Source organism: Rhinoderma darwinii, chromosome 4 (genome assembly GCF_050947455.1).
Source record: "Rhinoderma darwinii isolate aRhiDar2 chromosome 4, aRhiDar2.hap1, whole genome shotgun sequence".
Taxonomy (NCBI): Eukaryota; Metazoa; Chordata; class Amphibia; order Anura; family Rhinodermatidae; genus Rhinoderma; species Rhinoderma darwinii.
The window spans coordinates 378,971,138-378,992,034 of NC_134690.1; the positions used below are offsets into that span (position 1 = coordinate 378,971,138).

The window sequence follows — 20,897 nt, forward strand, 5'->3', positions numbered from 1 at the left end:
CAGATCAGATGGTAAATTGTGACAGCAAAGGGCCATTATCCTTTAGCTCCTGTCAGTTCTGCTCTTCTTTATTCAGAGGCTACATGGTCAGTCATTGTTTATATATATTTGGCATTGTCTATATTTTTACGACATCTATAACATGTTAGTTAGTGGTGTATTTTCACTAAATGGAAGGATTATGTGCCATTTATGTCTATGAGCCTCAAGTGCCAAGAGGGGTCATGTGACAGCTGCTTCTGTCTACAAAGCTTTGACGGTGGGCAGGGATTAATGTTTGGTCTCTATCCCCTGGTCTCACAGCTGGTGCAGAATTTCTAATCACTTCCAAGATGTAACGGTCATGGTCGCGAACTGCCGCCTTCTCTCTCGTCCCGGTGGCTGCGACCGCAGCCCTCTGACTTCCTGCCGGCATCTCCCTTCCTGGAGATGCCAGCACACGCGGCCGTACTGTTCTGCAGTGTCCTCTAGGGTGCGTGCGCGTGCTCATCCCCGGCCTTAAAGGGCCAGCTCGCGCACATGTACAAAGTTCCCTAACCAATCCCCAGATCACCCTGGACTATAAAAATGGCTCTGCCCTTCCACTCCTTGCCTGAGCATTGTTGTTGTATACCCATGTTCATATAGCAAGTGGTTCCTTGGTTGTGTTCCTGCTCCCGGTGTTCCCATGTCCTGCTTCCTGTATCCGGTAACTGTGTTTTTTCCTGAGCTGAAGTCTGGTGTTGGAGTCGTGTTGTGTCATCCGCCACGTCCTTTGACATCTGCCACGCCAAGCATTATCTGTGCCATGAATCATATGTGCCAAAGCGCCTGCTACACCCCATGTCTGTCTGGACTCTTACAGGTACTCTTGTGCTAAAGACTTTTGCGTAGACTGTTGTTTGGTCAGCTGCCACTCCGCTAATGCAAAGCGGCCTAGTGTGTCCACATACCCCTGGATCATGACACTAGAGACTGTAATAATCTATGAGGTTTTTCTGTCAAATGATTTCCATTAATTTCAGCTGACATAAAGCACATACACAATTCTGTACTAACTACACAGAAAGTATAGGAAGAAAGTCTGTCTCCAATATGGCCGTCACTAGGGAAGGTTTAACAAATAAGAAATAAATAGCTAAAACATAGAAAAAGACCAAACACGTTTTTTTATCATCTATATACTTAAATCTAAATATTAAAATTAAAATTAAATATAGGACACATCCCCTTTAAAGGCTATGTAAACCTTTAAAAGTTATTTTAAATATATATATATATATATATATATATATATATATATATATATATATATATACAAAAGAGAAAACAGCAGCACTCACAGAATAAATATGAATCGGGTGCCAGCAAAAAACGTCCCTATCCTCGGACGTGATGTCAGATATAGAAAAAAGAGAAACTTTGCGGCACTCCAAGTTGAAAAAATGGTGGTTTATTCAATCCAAATGTAACAGCAAGCCAGGCTTGAGAAAGATCCTAATGTAGGATTGAAACGTTGCTGTTACATTTGGATTGAATAAACCACCATTTTTTCAACTTGGAGTGCCGCAAAGTTTCTCTTTTTTCTATATATATATATATATATATATATATATATATATATATATATATATACATATATATATACATATATATCTAAAGGTCAATCAGTGAGTTTGGTGCAACTTTATAATTAGTTTTCATTAAAAATTATTTTCAGTTTTTGAGATACAGCTGCTCTGCATTCTGTATACAGAGCAGCTGTATCGTGCGCTAAGACCTGAATGTGTCAGATCAGCAGGACTGACGGGTTCAGTGTCAATGGCTCCTGCGTGTTTCTGACACACAAAATCAAGCAGTTACCAATCACATCTAAGTTCATAACTTAGAGGTGATCGATTACAGGTGGATGCTGCATGTCAGACACACAGGACCCGCTGACACTGAACCCGTCAGTCCTGCTGATCTGACGCATTCAGGTCTTAGCGCACGGTACAGCTGCTCTGTATACAGAATACAGAGCAGCTGTATCCCAAAAACGAAAAATAATTTTTAATAAAAACTAATTATAAAGTTGCACCAAACTCACTGATTGATCTCTTTATAATAAAAAAAAAAATCGCTTTTGAAGGTGTACATAGCCTTTAATACAGAAACTACAGTATCAATAGGCCGTGAGTTAAGATGAAAGCTTTGTAAAAAAAAATACAACCAAACTAAAATTTCCAGGCACTTCTACGCAAGCACTACTTAGAATAAAGAATAAAAAAACATTATCTTAATTGCTCTTACAAAGCAGGTCGTACAAACACTAGTTCATTGAGCATACTGGAAATAATTACCATAATCTCATTGGAGGACAAAGGTCGCTAAAATGTCGCTTTAAACATAATGTCAATTAAAATAGAAAATCACCTGATGTCACTTTAATTAACGACAAGCTACTTAAGCCAATGACGACTATTGAGCTACACTTTGGCTTCGTTGTTCTCAGGGTGGCTGATCATAATGTTGAGGTATATATTTTTATCTTACTGTATACAGTATATCAGAATATTGCTCGTACACATGGATAAGCAGGTTCACATTACCATAGATTCATATTTTTTTTATATCTTATTAGAAATCTTATTTACATTTCACCGTAAACTTTATTATAGTTGAAGTGCTCGCCACTATCTGTAAGTAATGCTGCTAGGGAGCAAGATTATTAAATACATTTATTTGAAGGGGTTGTCCAGGATAAGAAAAAAATGGCACAAATTTACAGGATGTGTCATAATTGTCCGATATATGCGGGCCCCACATCTGGAACCCGTCCCCATCTCTAGAACCAGGCCTCCTAACCCCCGTCCTACCTTGTTCCGCTGTCGTTGCTCTCCAGCCACTGAGTTGCGAGTTGGTCAGAGAGGTGGCCCCCTCATATCTTGGACATGTATGTCAAATTCTGCGGATATGCCATAAAAGTCAGAGATGAGAATACCCCTTTAAACCAATGGGGCTGAGCTGCAATACTAGACACAGTCCATGGAAGAGAGAGGCGCTGTATCTGAAAAAATAAATTAAAAAATAGGTGTTTTTCCTCTAATTTGAACCCTTTTTTAGGCCACTATATACAGTGAAGACCCCCTCACTACATTAGCACAGAATGGGCTGCTACCAAGAAAGAGGCGTCAGGATACGCACGCTGCTGCCCTCGATGCTGTGCCAGGCAGCAGTGATGGACATGCATGTGCCCTTGTGCTCTAGCTGCCCCATTTTTAGGCTATACTAGCAGCGCACATCTTAATAAATTGGTCACATTCTACTCCAGAGCACTTTATTTAAAGACTGGTATGAAACGTTAGTCTTAATAAATTCCCCCATGTGTTTGCCCTTGAACGTCATTACTTTAATAAGGAACACAATGGTGACTTTCCATGTAGGTAATGCTTTGTGCAGAACATCTGATATAAAACGCTACTATCGATCCTTTGGCTGCTGCTCAAGTAAAAGTAATTATGTTAGCATTACTACAGTCCAGTTTACTGTCTGCAAAATAGGGGGCTCATCCTTGACTTTGTTATTGGGGCCCCATTAATTCTTGCTACACCTCTGGCTTTAGCAATGAAATGTAGATAAGAAAGATTAGAAGAACAGCTAGGAAAGGGTTAATGCATAGAACCTGGATGTTATAGGTTACACGGCTTCTGTTACTTTAGCAAATGATTTGCTTATAGCAATTCAGAAGATGAATCAGCGGTTTCTCCAGTTCTAGTAAAATAATCATTAGACTCATTGCTGAGACATTTATATGTAATAGACACCATAAAGAAACCTACATATGAAGTAGGAATACGTATAATATATCTTCTTCCACAACGCAACGGGACATACATTCATTTATAAGAACACACAGAGAATTCCCTGACATGATTCTCTGTGACCTATAATACAGCACAATGCATATATCATTTATGCTCTCACAGTAGTAGCTGGTTTATTTGTGCACAAGCCATAGTGGGGGTCTTGTGATTGCTACTTTTACATTGTTTGCTATGGTCTGGATTGCTAAATTCAAAGCAGGATGTATTTTGGGTTATTTTCTACTGCCATAGACTATTTACTATATAAGATCAGAACCAAAACTGTGCATACAATATAAAATACTGTATAATAAATATATATATATATATATATATATATATATATATATATACACACAGAAGAATCCAAAAATCAGGCAGCACTCCAAGGTATAAGCAAGGTAGAAAAAGGTGCTTTTTTGGTCCATATACACACAACGTTTCAGCTCAACACAGGAGCCTTTCTCAAGTGAGAAGGCTCCTGTGTTGAGCTGAAACGTCGTGTGTATATGGACCAATAAAGCACCTTTTTCAACCTTGCTTATACCTTGGAGTGCTGCCTGATTTTTGGATTCTACTACAGCAGGTCTGTTAGCCCTGACCTGGGCAGGTCAGCACCCACCTATGATTTAGAAGGCTGTGCGGCTGACATTGTATTTGGACTTTTATATATACACACAGTTAGGTCCAGAATTATTTGGACAGCTACACAAATTTTGGCATTTTAGCTGTTTAACAAAAATATTGACTATGCAGTTATATAATCAAAATGGACTTGAAGTGCAAACTCTCTTAATTGGACAATTATCTCAAAAGCTATTTAATGGGCTGCATGGGCTATTCCCTCGTTAATCCTTCATCAATTAAGCAGGTAAAAGGTCTGGAGTTGATTCCAGGTGTGGCATTTGCATTTGGAAGCTGTTGCTGTGAACCCACAACATGAGGTCAAAGGAGCTCTCAATGCAAGAGAAACAAACCATCGTTAGGCTGAAAAAAATGAAGAAATCCATCAGAGAGTCAGCACAAATGTTAAGCGTGGCCAAATAAACAGTTTGGTACATTCTTGAAAAAAAACTAGCACACTGGTGATCTTGTGAACTACAAAAGGCCTGGACGTCCACAGAAGACAACAGTGGTGGATGATCGCAGAATCCTTTCCATGGTGAATGAAAACCTCTTCACAGCATCTACCCCAGTGAAGAAGACTCTCCTGGAACTAGGTGTATCAGTATCTAAGACTACCATAAAGAGAAGACTTCATGAGAGCAAATACAGAGGGTTCCCCACAAGGTGCAAACCATTAATCAGCCTCAAAAATAGAAAGGCCAGATTAGACTTTTCCAAACAACATGTAAAGAAGCTGCCCAGTTCTGGAACAGCATGAAACTAAGATCAACCTGTACCAGAATGAAGGGAGGAAGAAAGTATGGAGAAGGTTTGGAACGGATCATGATCCAAAGCACAACACATACTCTGTAAAACATGGTGGGGGCAGTGTGATGGCATGGTGGAGGCAGTGTGATGGCATGGTGGGGGCAGTGTGATGGCGTGGGCATGCATGGCTGCCAAAGTCACTGGGACACTAGTGTTTATTGATGATGTGACTGAAGACAGAAGCAGCCGGATGAATTCTGAAGTGTTCAGGGATTTACTTTCTGCTCAGATTCAACCAAAAGCAGCAAGGTTGATCAGACGTTGCTTCACAGGACAGATGGACAATGACCCAAAACAAACTGCGAAAGCAACCCAGGAGTCTAAGGCAAAGAAGTGGAATATTCTGCAATGGCCGAGTCAATGACCAGATCTCAACCCGATCGAGCTGCATTTCACTTGCTTAAGAGAAAACTTAAGGCAGAAAGAGCCACAAACAAGCAACAACTGAAGACGCTGCAGTAAAGGCCGGGCAAAGCATCACAAAGGAGCAAACCCAGCGTGTGGTGATGTCCATGGGTTCCCGTCTTTGGGCAGTCATTGCCTGCAAAGGATTCTCTACAAAGTATTTTTTTTAAAAACATTTTATTTATGGTAATGTTAATTTGTCCAATTAATTTTGAGTCCCTGAAATGAGGAGGCTGTGTAGAAAAATGGTTGTAATTCCTAAACGTTTCACAGGATATTTCTGTACAACCCCTGAAATTAAACCTGAAAGTCTACACTTCAATTGCATCTCAGTTGTTTCATTTCAAATCCAATGTGGTGGCAGCAGAGCCCAAATCATGAAGATTGTGTCACTGTCCAAATAATTCTGGACCTAACTGTATGTATGTATGTATGTATGTATGTATGTATGTATGTATGTATGTATGTATGTGTGTGTGTGTGTGTGAATATATATATATAATCATATAAGATAAAATGGGCAGCACTCCAGCCGATGCTAATTTTGAGTAAACGTACAGAGAGGAGGACTAGACCTCATCTCTCCTCAGAATGCGTTTCCTCCTGCATCACTGTGAGGTCATCCGCTCTGATTGTACGGCGTCACAGTGATGCAGGAGGCCACGCCTTCTGACGAGAGCTGAGATCTTCTCTCTGTACCTTTACTTAAATTAGCATATTAGGCGCCAAGCAGAGCAGGGACCATTGCCGGATAACGGAAGTGCCCAAAAATTTTAAAATGACATTGCTGGAATTGAGAGGACACTAGGAATAAGGGGAGTTATGTTTTTTTTTGTTTTTTTTAAAAACAACAAACCATGATAGGGCCTCTTTAATGGTCAGATGGCCTAGGATTTATTTTGCTGTACTATAGAGGTCTTCTGTCCTTCTCTGCATGAGGAGATAGTAAGGCTCTATTCACACAGTTTTTTGCAGGCAGAAAAATCGGCCTGCGCTTTTTTTCCTCCTTTTTCGCCATTGAAGCTAATGCAAGGACCGCGGGGCAAAAAACGCAGTTAAAAATGCTTTGAAATGAGCACCACAGGTTTTTTCCTCCTCCCATTGATTTAATGGGAGGTCAGTGGTGGAAAGAAAGGACATACCGATTTTTTTTTCCTGTGAGCAGCCAATAACCGCTCGGGAAAAAAATGCCTCTGAGTCCCATTGAAATCAATGGTGGGCATTTTTGGGAGCTGATTCCGATGCGGTTTCTGCGTCAAAATCAGTGACACAAAACTCTGTGTGAACTGAAACTAAAACTGGCTGAGTTGTACGAGACCCGTTGTGTTGAAGTGAACTTACTTTGTGTTCCAAACATTTTACCCAAGAGAGGGCATTCCATTAACTAAATCCCCTAAAAGCTTACAATAGTTTTGGACTTAAAGGGGTTGACCAGGATTAGAAAAATATGGCTGCTTTATTAAAAAAAACAGGGCCAAACCTGTCCACAGGTTGTGCGTGGTACTGCAGCTTAGCCCATTTACTTCAATTAGGCCAAGCTGCAATATCGCACAAAACCCTCGGACAGGTGTTGCACTGTTTCTAGAAGAAAGCACATTTTTCTTATCTTGCACAACCTCTTTAAAATGGTTGTCCACTACCAGACAACTGATGATCTATCCAGGTCACCAGTATATGATCGGTGGGGGTCCGACACCCAGAACCCACACCGATCAGCTGCTCCGGCTGCCTCACGGCACCGGACGTCCATGCCGGAAGCAGTTGGCTCCGGTCATGGAATAACGGCCGAGCTGCAGTACTGCAGCTCTGCTCCTATTCAAGTAAATAGGAGCAGAGCTGCAGTTCTGCAGCACGGCTGTTATGCAATGTACGCAGCCAACTGCTTCCGGCTCCATACACGGCATACTGTGCAATTAAATCCGGTGCCTGCAGACAGCCAGAGCAGCTGATCGGTGCAGGGTCCGGGTGTCGGACACGCACCGATCATATACTGATGAACTATGAGGTGGATAGGTCATCAGTTGTCCAGTAGTGGACAATCGCTTTAAGGCCAGGAACACAGATGCATTTTTGATGCAGTTTTTTGCTGTTTTGTGAGCCAAACACAGGAGTAGACACAAAAGAAAAAAAAGATACATCAGTCTCTTCTTTATACCTTTCCTTCCTTTTGGATCCACTTCTGGCTTTGGCCAAAAAAACTGAGCCAAAAGCTGCCACAAAAACTGCATCAAAACTACATGTGTGATACTGGCCTGAAGGGGTTATCATATGATGTGATCACTGGGCTTAGAGAAGCCAGAGCAGGGGGAATCAGCTGATTCCTGAGCCGGCTTCTATTTTGTGAGAAAACCCGTCTAATAACCAAGCACATTTTTTGTGATTTTCGTTCATGTTTAATGGCTAAAACATTTTTATTTTCATGCTACTTTGGTGATTTTTTGGGGGGGAATTTTTTTTTAGGGTAGATAGAGCTCTATGTTATTGCATTTTTTATTATTTTTACACACATAGTATTTGTTTGTTTGTTTTTAGAGTTAGGGTATGTGCACACGACCATTTTTCAGGCGTAATGGAGGCGTTTTTCGCCTCAAATTACGCCTGAAAAGACGCCTCCTTTACGTCGGCAAACATCTGCCTATTGCTTGCAATGAGTCTTACGATGTTCTGTGCAGATGAGCTGCCATTTTACGCGTTGCTGTCAAAAGATGGCGCGTAAAATGACGGCTCGTCAAAAGAAGTGCAGGACACTTCTTGGGACGTTTTTGGAGCTGTTTTCTCATAGACTCCAATGAAAACAGCTCCAAAAATGGCTGTAAAAACACAGCAAAAAACGCAGCGAAATACGCGAGTTGCTCAAAAAACGTCTGAAAATCAGGGGCTGTTTTCCCTTGAAAACAGCTCCGTATTTTGAGACGTTTTTGACTCTACGTGTGAACCTACCCTTATTTTACTTTCTGTGTATGAAAAATAGCACGAAAAAAGTAAGCTTTAACGGATTTTAATTTCGCGATATTGAGCATAACTAAATTATTAGTTTTTTACATTATAATTATTTATATTGTTCATTTTTTACTTTTATTTATTATCTTGCCTTTTTTCGTATACACAGTGCTCATTGAGTGTTGTTTATGCAGAGATGAAGAGTGCAGGCACTTTTCAATGTCTACCTTACTAATACTGCCCTGATGGAGAATTTCCTCACGTAGTCCAAGAAACCCCAGTCCGATATTGTACTTCTCAATTCTCAAGTCAGTGACTTTAGTCACAATGTAGAAGTCGTCATCTAGCTGCCTACTTATAACTTAAAGTTTATTGTACCACACAACTCAAATCACATGAAAGTCAGGACATGTGATTTATGCTCAGTTGAAAGTTACTAAAAAACAACATTTTGGGCTCCCCCCCCCCCCACACATTTTAGTGATATCTGCACAAATAAAAAATTGCTTGTTAAAATATGAAGTTCTGGTTATCCACCTCCATGAAGATAAATTGTCATACTCGATGTATTGATCTGCTGTTGTGGATGGACAAAACAGAAAAAAGAGCAATATTTCCGCCGAGGTATTCAGTGAGGACATGCTGTCCTGTTTTCTGATTACTTATGGCTTAGCTTTCAATACACGTACTTCTTACTGCCGTGAAGTCAGTTCATTAAGTTATAATTCATTAATTGTGTTACCTGCAGTGTACTAGAATGATAGAGAAAGATGATATGTTGAAACACCAGTAGAAAATGTAATACTAATATTATAGGGTAAATACACTCAAAAAGATTCTTACCAATTAAACACTAACAATAGCTACTAAGGGAATATGGGATGGATTATTGGTTTCTCTACAAAGTAAGGCAGTGCACATCACATTTAGGGCTTCCATCAGAGGTATATGAGATTTATAAGGCTACAGTGGTATATTTTTTTGCCCATAGGCTCCCTTTAATGCATAGAAGCCCAGCAGATGCCAAAAGGACCCTCTTTTGGCATCCATCTGGTAAATGGGGGCCTATGGTTACATTAATCATACAGTATGTGCCAGGAGCTTTTCCTGTTCATAGATAAGAATCATGATGTAAAACATGATGTGAACAGACCCTAAGGCTTCATGCACACAACACGGAGGTGGACATACAGTAAAGAGAAGTGGGTCCCTTTGCAAGAATACTATAAGGGCCCCTCCACTTAATTTGTCAAGAGCGGGACGATCATCATAGAGCTCCTCCCTTCCTTCTCTCTAACAAATTCCTAACCAGTGGGTCACTTTTCCTGTGGATAGATGATAAATGTTTTTTATAGGATAACCCCTTTAATACTGGTGCAGCGTGCGCCAGAATTTTAAATAGGGCACATGCCATGGTCATTAATCTGCCACAGATTTTTTTCCTGAAATTTCTCTAAAGAAAAAGTATTGAAAAACTTTGATAAATTTGTGACACTCATTGTGACTCTGAAGCCCTGCCCACTTTTCCTGACACATTACTGGCTAAAAAAGTGAAGCATGGGTTTCTAAAACATGGTCTTTGACCTAAATGCCATATTTTTAAATTAGAGACGAGTAAATTTCCCAAAATTAATTTCGGGTCCAATTCAATCGAACTGGACGTCCGATTAGATTCAATCCGAAATAATTTCCTGAGAATCGTAAGTGCCCTAATTGCCCTGAAAATTAGATTCTGACTCTCTAATTTCTTCTACGACTGTATCCGAATGAAATCCAACCCCTTTTAAGCTCTTTAATGCCAAGCCAGCATGCAATGTCAACATATATGGGTAGAGCGAGGGGTAACCGCAGTACAAGCCCTCCTGAGGTCATGTGATCCTTTTTCTAACCTGTAAAATGACATCTGTCACTTACCGATATTTTTCTGCGATTCCTATGCCACGAACCCCAAAAGTGTCGGACTTTGCATAATCCAAAATTTTTGAAAAGTTCGCACCAAAATAGATTTGCTCATCTCTATTTTCAATGTATTTATGCTAGAAAGCTTCTCTAATATGCAACATTTATCAAATAACCAGACTCCCGAGAAGAAAGAACTTGAGCTCGCAGTTCGATTTTTCTTTACTGAAGCCCAGAGGGACATTAATGTTCAGGCTGTCAAAGGTTCAGCAAAAATGATATTGCACATTCACAGCTGAGGAAGGCAAACTTGTCTATAATGCATTGACACAAGCGATTCGAAAAGTAACTACTAAAACCAGCTCAGCGTTTTACACTATTCTCCGCTCTATGTCTTTTCTTTATGTGTTTTAATATTTATTTGTCCATTTGATAATCTCTTTGTTGGGAGAAGAGGTGGTTTTGGAATTAATCAGGATGTCAGCTGCCAATGCAGAATGTCTTCTGAAGAACAACGCATGCAAATGTGCTGCGTCTACATATCCCAAAGAAAATCAATTAAAAAAAAGCAGGATTCAAGAACAATGTTCAACAAACAGAATTTGTTTCTTGGTCTGGTAAACGCTCAATGTCTGTATATTTTATATTTTGTCATACGTAAAGGATATTGCTTATTTCGAAATGGAGAATTTATTAACGTAAATGAATTAAACACAATTTAAAGGGTACGTCCAACTTTACAACCATTTTTTTTATTGGATCTAAAATAAATCTTAAGCAACTTTGCAAGTGGTCTTAAATAAAATTGTTCTATAGTTTTGTGTATAGCACCTATACCAGTCCTATACATCCAGAGATATATGTTACCATGGTTACAGACTACAAACAAATCCTGTGTAAATTCTGAGTTACTCTGGAGGGGCGCAGATGGGAGGGAGTATGAATTCAGGATCAGGCTACATTTGGATACATTGGACCAATACACATATAAATGGAAAAGTCTACAAACACTTTAAAGAGAAATTCTACTCAATAAAAAAATAAAAAAAAATAAAGATATTACAAAGATAGATAGATAGATAGATAGCAGGGCCGATTCTACCTTTTCTGCTGCCTAAGGCAAAAATTTAAATGGCGCCCCCAGATTTTGATTGACATCCCCCTGGCTGTTCTACATCAAAAGCAGCCTCCTTCAACTCATGCAGATGCCCCGTTGCCTTGTACTGGCATGCGTGGTGCAGCCGGGAAAAGTACACCTCGCTGCACGGTGTGTGCCCAAGTAGAACAAGGCAATGGCGCATCCGAGAAAGTTGGAGGAGCCTGGTAGTGATGTATAACAGCCGGTGGGATGTCAATCAAACACTGAAAGGTGGGTTTGGAGTCAGGACTATGTAACTCTTCAGGTAGCGGCACCGCCCCATGATATTTAATGAGTAATTACCATATAGCGTTTTAAAAGTTGAATTTATAGATTTTGCTGCATCTGAAAAAACATACAAGGGAATGTTTGGAAATATTGTCAGGTCATGTATTACCACATGGTGGCGGTTCAAGGGGTTAAAACTATCTGACAGGTCCCCATTAAATATGCAGTGAATTGAAAACAATTCCATCTGCCCTGCAATTTTGTTATTAGAAATATATCCTATATAATTACAGCACCAGATCCAAGCTCAGTACATATATACAGCACCACAACCACAACCAAGCTCATACATATATACAGCACCACCAGAACCAAGCTCAGTACTTATATACAGCACCAGAACAAAGCTCATACATATATAAAGCACCAGAACAATGCTCAATACATACACACAACATCAGACCGAAGCTCAGTACATATATATAGCACCAGAACCAAGCTTATACATATATACAGCACCAGAACCAAGCTCAGTACATATATACAGCACGAGAACCAAGCTCAGTACATATATACAACACCAGAACCAAGCTCAGTACATATATACAGCTCCAGAACAAAACTCAGTACATAAATACAGCACCAGAACCAAGCTCATACATATATCCAACACCAGAACCAAACTTAGTACATATATATACAGCCCCAGAACCAAACTCAGTACATAAATACAACACCAGAAATAAGCTCAATACATATATACAGCTCCAGAATCAAGCTCAGTAAATATAAACAGCACCAGAACAAAGCTCACCACATAAATACAACACCAGCACAAATACTGCTCAATTTAGTGCAACCCCTGCCATATAGGTTTGTATGGCGTAAAACTACAGCTCCCAGCATGACCCGAACAATGGTAAAAATATACTGGGAGTTGCTGTTTCACAAAAAAAAAAACAATCATACCACCCATCATCTCGCTGCAGATCATATAGTGACTACAGTACTGATTAGATGCATAATAAACATTTACATTAAGTGATTTACCGGTGTCGTCTTTTCAGATTCTAGTTGTTCTTTTTCTCTTTTCTTCTCAATCCGGTACAGACCTATATGATGACTTCTCCCGGCCAAAGCCCATTTCTGCAGTTTGTCGCTCAGATGTCTTCAGCTTTTCACTTTTCAAACATTTATGCACCAATAAACGAAGATAAAATTCTCATGGTGCCACACACAACGCTCCTAAATATAATAGCGCCATACACTGCATCTCTTATTATAATAGCCCCATACACTGTGTCCCTGATTATAATAACACCACACTGTGTCACTGATTATAAAAGCACCATACATTGTGTCCCACATACACAGTACAGTGCTCCCTGTAGATAGCGCCCCCATAGAAGCCCCTGTAGATAGTGCCCCACATATAGCCCCCTGTAGATAGTGCCCCACATATAGCCCCCTGTAAATAGCGCTTTACATATAGCTTCCCTGTAGATAGTGCTCTACATATAGCCCTCTTGTAGATAGTGCCCCATATATAGCACCAACTATATATAGTGCCCCACATATAGCCTCTGTAAATAGTGCCCTAAATATAGCCCCCCTGTAGATAGTGTCCCACATATAGCCTCCCCTGTAGATTGTGCTCCACATATATAACTCACGTCAGTGGCGTCGCTAGCACCTGACCTCCGGGGCCCAAGCCCCTGATGTTTGGGCCGGTGCCCCGGATCCCCGGGTGACTGCCGCTACAGGGGTTCTAATTGCGAACAGGCAGCGGTCGCAACTGTCACAGGGCAGCGGTCGCGTCTGCGACCGGGCCGCGGCCCTTGCTCCGCGTCTATAGAAATTTACTATAGTAACTGGGGCCTATGTCATAAAATACTTACCCTCCTTCCCGTGCGCAGTGGAAGTCTTGACGTCTTATAGTGTCATGACACTCTGCGCCGCGCATGATGTCACGACATGCGATGGTGTCGGGACATCTGCTGCACCGAAGAGCTGGGTAAGTGTAACATCATTACTGCCTGCTGGGGTCCTGTATCTAAGCCTGCCTTTTGATAAGCTTAGATAAAGGGTCCAACAGACAGCATCACACATGGGCTTAGATACATGTGTGATACGGTCTGTTGGACCATGTATCTAAGCTTACCACAAGGCAAGCTTAGATACAGGACCCCATCAGACAATAATCTTATACTGTATAAGAATACTGTCTGTGGGGGCCCTGTATCTAAGCCTAACATGTTGTGGGCTTAGATACAGGGTCCAACAGACAGTATCACACATGGGCCCTACATCTAAACCCATGTGTGATGCTGTCTGTTGGACTATGTATCTAAGCTTACCACAAGGCAGGCTTAAATACAGGACCCCAGCAGACAATAATCTTATACAGTATATGATTACGGTCTGCTGGACTCCTGTATCTAAGCCTGCTTTGTGGTAGGCTTAGATACATGGTCTAACAGACAGTACCACAAATGGGCCCTGTATCTAAGCCTAACACATGTGTTCCTTATGGTTTTCTTTTTTTCCAGGTTTGGTCGTCGGATTACGTCGGATTCGAGGATTATGGCTTTTTTATTTTCAATAAAATGGTTAATGAGGGTTGGGTGTGGGGTTTATTATTTCAATAAAATATATTTTTTCTATGTCTTTGTATTTTCTTTTAAACTTCATTACTATCGCATTTGTAATGGCCGCTGGCTGATTGACATTGTCCATTACTAAGGCGGTCTTAGTGTTAACTGGTGCAGAGGCTATCACTAACCCCCATTATTACCCCGGTACCCACCACCACCAGGGGTACTGGGAAGAGCTGGGTACGATCCAGTACTTGACCATATGTAGTGATGGTCGGGTACTGGGGTGGCCGCAGGCTGGGAAGGCCAAAAACAGTGGCCCTTCCCACCCTGGTAATGCTAGCCTGCTGCTGCTGTGTTGTATCTGGCTGGTTATCTAAAATCGGGGGGACCCCACATCATTTTTTAAAAAATGACCGTTGTGCGGTCATCGTCCCCATTTTTCATAACCAGCCAGATACAACATAGCAGCAGCAGGCTAGCATTACCAGGGTGGGCGGGCCACTGTTTCCGGCCTTTTCCAGCCTAATATTACCAGCCTGCGGCCGCGTCACTGCCCAACCATCACTACAGCTGGTCGGGTACTGGATCGTACTCGGCTCTTCCCAGTACCCCTGGTGGTGGTGGGTACCGGGGTAATAATGGGGGTTAGTGTTAGACTCTGCACCGGCAAACACCAAGCCCCTCCTTAGTAATGGACGCTGACAATCAGTAGTAATAAAGTTTAAAAAAACATAGAAAAAATATTTTATTGAAATAAAAAAACCCACACAACCCTCATTAACCATTATATTGAGACTAAAAAAGCTGTCATCAAAGTGGTCCTCGAATCCGACGTAGTCCAACGACCAAACCTGTAAATAAAAACACGAACACACCAAAACAATTACTAACACATAAAAAAGCAAAACAATTATTATTCTTACCTTTCCTGGGTCCAGCGATGGAGCCGCAATGTCAGCGAGCTGAGTCCTATATCTAATCCTATCATGTGTGATACTGTCTGCTGAGCCACTGTATCTAATCCTATCCATAGCTATAGGGCCGTAGTGCTATAGATATGCTGTCTCATATATATATATATATATATATATATATATACACGCACACTTTTTTGGGGGGGTTGGAAATATGTTAGTACAAGGATAATTACTGCTGGGGTCTGTACCTAAGTCTATCATGTGTGATATTGTCTGCTGGGCCATGTATCTAAGCCTATCATGTGTATTACTATCTGCTGGGGCACTGTATCTAAGTCTATCATGTGTAATACTGTCTGCTGGTCCATGTATCTAAGCCTAACATGTGTGACACTGTCTGCTGGGGCCATGTATCTAAGCCTAACATGTATGATACTGTCTGCTGAGACAATACATCCAATTCTATCCAGCGGTGTAGCTATAGGAGCCTTAGTCTTATAGATATGCTATCTCCGATATGTATGTAAAAATGTATTTATTTATTTTTTGAGCGGGGTGGTAAATATATATCCCGGGGCTTGTGGCCCTGATCTTTTAAGACCCTAGCAATGCCCCTGCCCCCATAGATAATGGAAATCAAATTTTTAAGCAAAAAAAAAACAAAACTTTACATACTTACCTTAATCCCGCCAATCCAATATGAATGTAATTGTATCTGCATCCTATAGACCCAGGTACAATTAGTGCGGGAGGGGGTGGCGGCGGCTGGTATCAGTTGCGCCGCCGACCCCTCGGAGAGGCAGCAGGCTGCCGCTTGAGATGAGAGGCTCATCTCGCCTCATGGATGGTGTGGCCCTGCATAATAGATAGATAGATAGATAGATAGATAGATAGATAGATAGATAGATAGATAGATAGATAGATAGATAGATAGATAGATAGATAGATAGATGTAGCAGAGCTGGGGTTGTCCTTTGGCACATCTAATAAGGATATCCTAATTTTTTAACGGTATTTCCCAAGGACCACAGGTAATCATATTTTATCTTAGAAAACAGTTAACTGGCAAATTCAGCTCTGCTGCATCTCCATATATGAATCCCACTTGCTAAATATTTTTTGTTGTAAATATTCTTTGTATATGTCTTTCTGAATTGGCAGAGCTACATTCTCTCTCTACAGTTGCTCTATAATTCCATGTACAGCAAGTTCAATAATCTTCTCCTTCTCTCCTTATGTATTCTGCTTCCATAAGAAGAGCAGCCCTTGAACTGCACTGTTGGTAGTGGAGGAGTGGAGGATCCAGGGATGATATAGCCTGCAGCAGCCCCTTCCCTCCTCAGTGCTGGAGATGACTGCTGACCTCAGTGGAACAGTGCGCTCTCCAAGGTGCTGAAGTGAGGGAGCCAAGCAGCCTGCAAACTGCACAGCAAACTACACTACACTAAGCTGATTATGCAACCCAGAGCAAGCAAATGGGAGAAACACAGCTCTGTCTACAAAGACTTTAAAGAGAAATTCTACTCAATAAAAAGAGCAAAAGATATTACAAAGATAGATAGATAGATAGATAGATAGATAGATAGATAGATAGATAGATAGATAGATAGATAGATAGATAGATAGATAGATAGATAGATAGATAGATAGATAGATAGATAGATAGATAGATTAATAGATATGAGATAGATAGATAGATAGATAGATAGATAGATAGATAGATAGATAGATAGATAGATAGATAGATAGATAGATAGATAGATAGATAGATAGATTAATAGATATGAGATAGATAGATAGATAGATAGATAGATAGATAGATAGATAGATAGATAGATAGATAGATAGATAGATAGATATGAGATAGATAGATAGATAGATAGATAGATATGAGAGAGATAGGCATGTCAGGAGAACACACATCTCATCTTTAAGCCAGCCGAACTGGACAGAAGAGGACAACCTATAGTTTCTGGTATTGCTGAGCGAAATTCCTGAAAATTGTTTTTCGAGGCCGTTTCGGTCCGAATAAATTTGCCAGGAATCACAAGTCCCCCGAGAGCCCTGTCAGACTCTGAGAGTGAAACAAGGCGATCGGGGCACTTGCAATTCCACAGCAACGCGTCCTTGCCAGCAGTCTGCAGTGGTTACATGGGACAGGTACGTCATGATTTAGTTTTGTCCTATGTGACCGCTGCAGCCTGTGATTGGCTGCGGCGATCACATGGGGCAGCTACGTTAACTCACCTGTAGGCAGGAACGTGTCACTACGGCAGACCAGGATTGGTGGTGAGTATGTTGTTTTTTTTAGTTTTTTTTAAAATCTCCTCTACTCCCCTTTATTTTTCAAAAATCTGGGAAAATGATGGCCGAATCGGTTCGCTCATCTCTAGTTACTGGTGATAAATGTTCTTTTAAAAATTTAACCAATTCCATTTGTACCTTTCACATGGCTGTTATATAAGCCCCTAGGTATCATACCGTACCTCTGTATGTCTATTATTTCCTATGAGCAATCATATTACAGAGGTGATGCTTCGAGGGGAGAATATAGCGCTGTACAGAGGGATCATACAGCGGTACAGTGAGCACCTAAGGCTGGATTCACACGAGCACATTACGTCCGTAATGGACGGACGGATTTTGGCCGCAGGTCCCGGACCGAACACACTGCAGGGAGCCGGGCTCCTAGCATTATAGTTATGTACAATGCTAGGAGTCCCTGCCTCTCTTTGGAACTACTGTCCCGCACTGAAAACATGATTACAGTACGGGACAGTTGTCCTGCAGCGAGGCAGGGACTCCTAGCGTCGTACATAACTATGATGCTAGGAGCCCGGCTCCCTGCACTGTGTTCGGTCCGGTACTTGCGGCCGAAATACGTCCGTCCATTACGGACGTAATGTGCTTGTGTGAATCCAGCCTAAGGCTCCTTCATATGTACCATAGGGGTTCTGTACATCACCATACAGGCTCCATGCACCGAGCTTTGTGGTTTGAGTGACACCTTATTGTTGATAAAATCTGCTTTGTATTGCTTTGATGAAATGATATGGTTTCTTTTAAATTATATGTGCATATTAAATTACATTATGTATCTCAATTCTTTATTCACCTAGGGGGCTAATTAAGCGAAGAGTGATTTTTGTCCTTATTACATGCAGCACATTCAGTAAAACAAAGGAAAAGAAAGGTCAGTTCTTCTATAAAATGCACCAGAAAATCTATGGCCTTTTGTGGGCACATAAACAACAATATCATTATAACATAAATCTATAATACCCCGCAACAATTGTAGCAACTGACGCAGTTTATATAACTAAGCACACACTGAATAATCCCCTTAAAGGGACAGTAAACAATTATACAATTCCTTTCACCCATTCAAGTACATAGCAATGGCTGATGAAACACTAGACATCTACCCTGACTGATGTAACATAAATGACTGTCAAATTAAATGGGATTTCCATTTTCAGAATCCCTATATAATGAAACATTATACTTACTAACAGGGGCAGATTAAGGGTACCATGGGCCCGGGGACTTTTTCAGGCCCCCCCCCCCCCCCGCGAACTCTGTAGACGCTGTACCGTATGTATTTGCAGATTTCTGTTTAGGCGGCCACAGATCTGGCACGGTTTCTAATTTAGCTGTAGAAGCAGAATGAGCCATATAGAAGAAAGCAAGCAGAATACTTTGAGACACTGAAGGGGTCAGCAGCTTTATAACTTTTTTATTTTTACGTCAATGGAGTGGTGTGTGAAGGATTATTTTTTTGCGGGAGGAGTTATAGTTTTTATTGGCACCATGTAAAGCACCATATAATGGGTGAATTGGAAAAAACTGAGATTCCATGGTTTTTTGGATCTCGTTTTTACTGTATATATTTACCTTCTCTTAAGGTAAAAGTAGATTTAACATATACTTTTACCTTAAGATAAGGTAAATATATACAGACCCAGAACAAAGCTCAGTACATATATACAACACCAGAACCAAGCTCAGTACATATATATATATATATATATATATATACACACACACACACACAGCACCAGAATCAAGCTCAGTACATATATACAGCACCAGAACAAATACAGCTCAGTACAGAGATCATTTGCAAATTCAGTTAAACCCAGGCCATATAAATTTGTACATCATAAAACGACAGCTCCCAGTATAGCCTGAACAATGGTTAGGATATGCTGGGAGTTGCTGTTTAACAAAAAGAATGCTGCCATCCGTCATCTTGCTGCAGATCATACAGTGACTACAGTACTGATCAGTCACAGGTAGAATAAACATTTTTAATGAGTGACTCACCGGTGACGCCTCAGATTCTTTTTCGTTCTTTTTCTCTTCTCTTCTCCATCCAGTCCAGACCGCTATGATTACTTCTCCCGGGCACGGCCCATTTCTGCAGTTTGCAGCTCAGATGTCTTCGGCTCCTCACTTTTCCAACATTTCGGCACCTGTAAACGAAGATAAAATTCTCATGATGCCACACTCTATGCTTCTAACTATAATAGTATCATACAATGAATATTATAGTACTATACACTGTACTCCTGAATATAATAGTATTATACACTGCGCCCCTGTATATAATAGTACTATACACTGTACTCCTGAATATAATAGTATTATACACTGCGCCCCTGTATATAATAGTACTATACACTGTACTCCTGAATATAATAGTATTATACACTGTACTCCTGAATATAATAGTATCATACACTGTGCGCCTAAATATAACAGTACTATACACTGTGCTCCTGAATATGTGTGTGTGTGTGTGTGTGTGTGTGTGCGTGCGTGCGTGTGTGTGTGTGTAGGAGACAGCACATCTATAGCACCACGACCCTACAAACTATGGATAGGATTAGATACAGTGGCTCAGCACAGTATCACACATGATAGGATTAGATACAGTAGCTCAACAGACAGTATCACACATTATAGGATTAGATACAGTAGCTCAACAGACAGTATCACACATGATAGGATTAGATATAGGGACCAGCTGGCTGACATTGCGGTTCCAGCTCTGGACCCAGAAAAGGTAAGTATAAGAATTGTTTTGCTTTTTTATGTGTTACTAATTATTTTTGTGTGTTTGTATTATTTTACAGGTTCGGTTGTTGGACTACGTCGGATTCGAGGACTACTTCAATGACAGCATTTTTTTTATTCTCAATAAAATGGTTAATGAGGGTTGTGTTTGTTTTATTATTTCAATAAAATATTTTTTCTACGTCCTTGTATTTTTTTAAACTTTATTATTACCGCCTTAATAGCTGCTGGCTGATTGACAACATCCATTACTAAGGCGAGGCTTAATGTTAGCAGGCAGAGAGGCTAACACTAACCCCCATTACCCCGGTACCCGCCGCCACCAGTGGTACTGGGAAGAGCCGGGTACGAACCAGTACCCGACCATCTGTAGTGATGGTCGGGTACCGGGTCAGCCACAGGCTGGTAATATCAGCCTGGGAAAGGCCAAAAACAA

At 40.8% G+C, this 20,897-nt stretch overlaps 1 long non-coding RNA gene across 1 annotated transcript in view; it reads right to left on the bottom strand.

Moving 5' to 3' along the window:
• LOC142761374 (uncharacterized) overlaps positions 1-19,852 on the bottom strand; it is a 58,252-nt gene extending 38,400 nt beyond the window's left edge. The window contains exons 1-2 of the long non-coding RNA XR_012883622.1: positions 19,709-19,852; positions 2,838-3,028 (exon numbers count right to left, since the gene is read on the bottom strand). This is a non-coding gene — a long non-coding RNA (uncharacterized LOC142761374). The remainder of the gene's footprint in view (positions 1-2,837; positions 3,029-19,708) is intronic.
• Between the last annotated feature and the right edge of the window lie 1,045 nt (positions 19,853-20,897).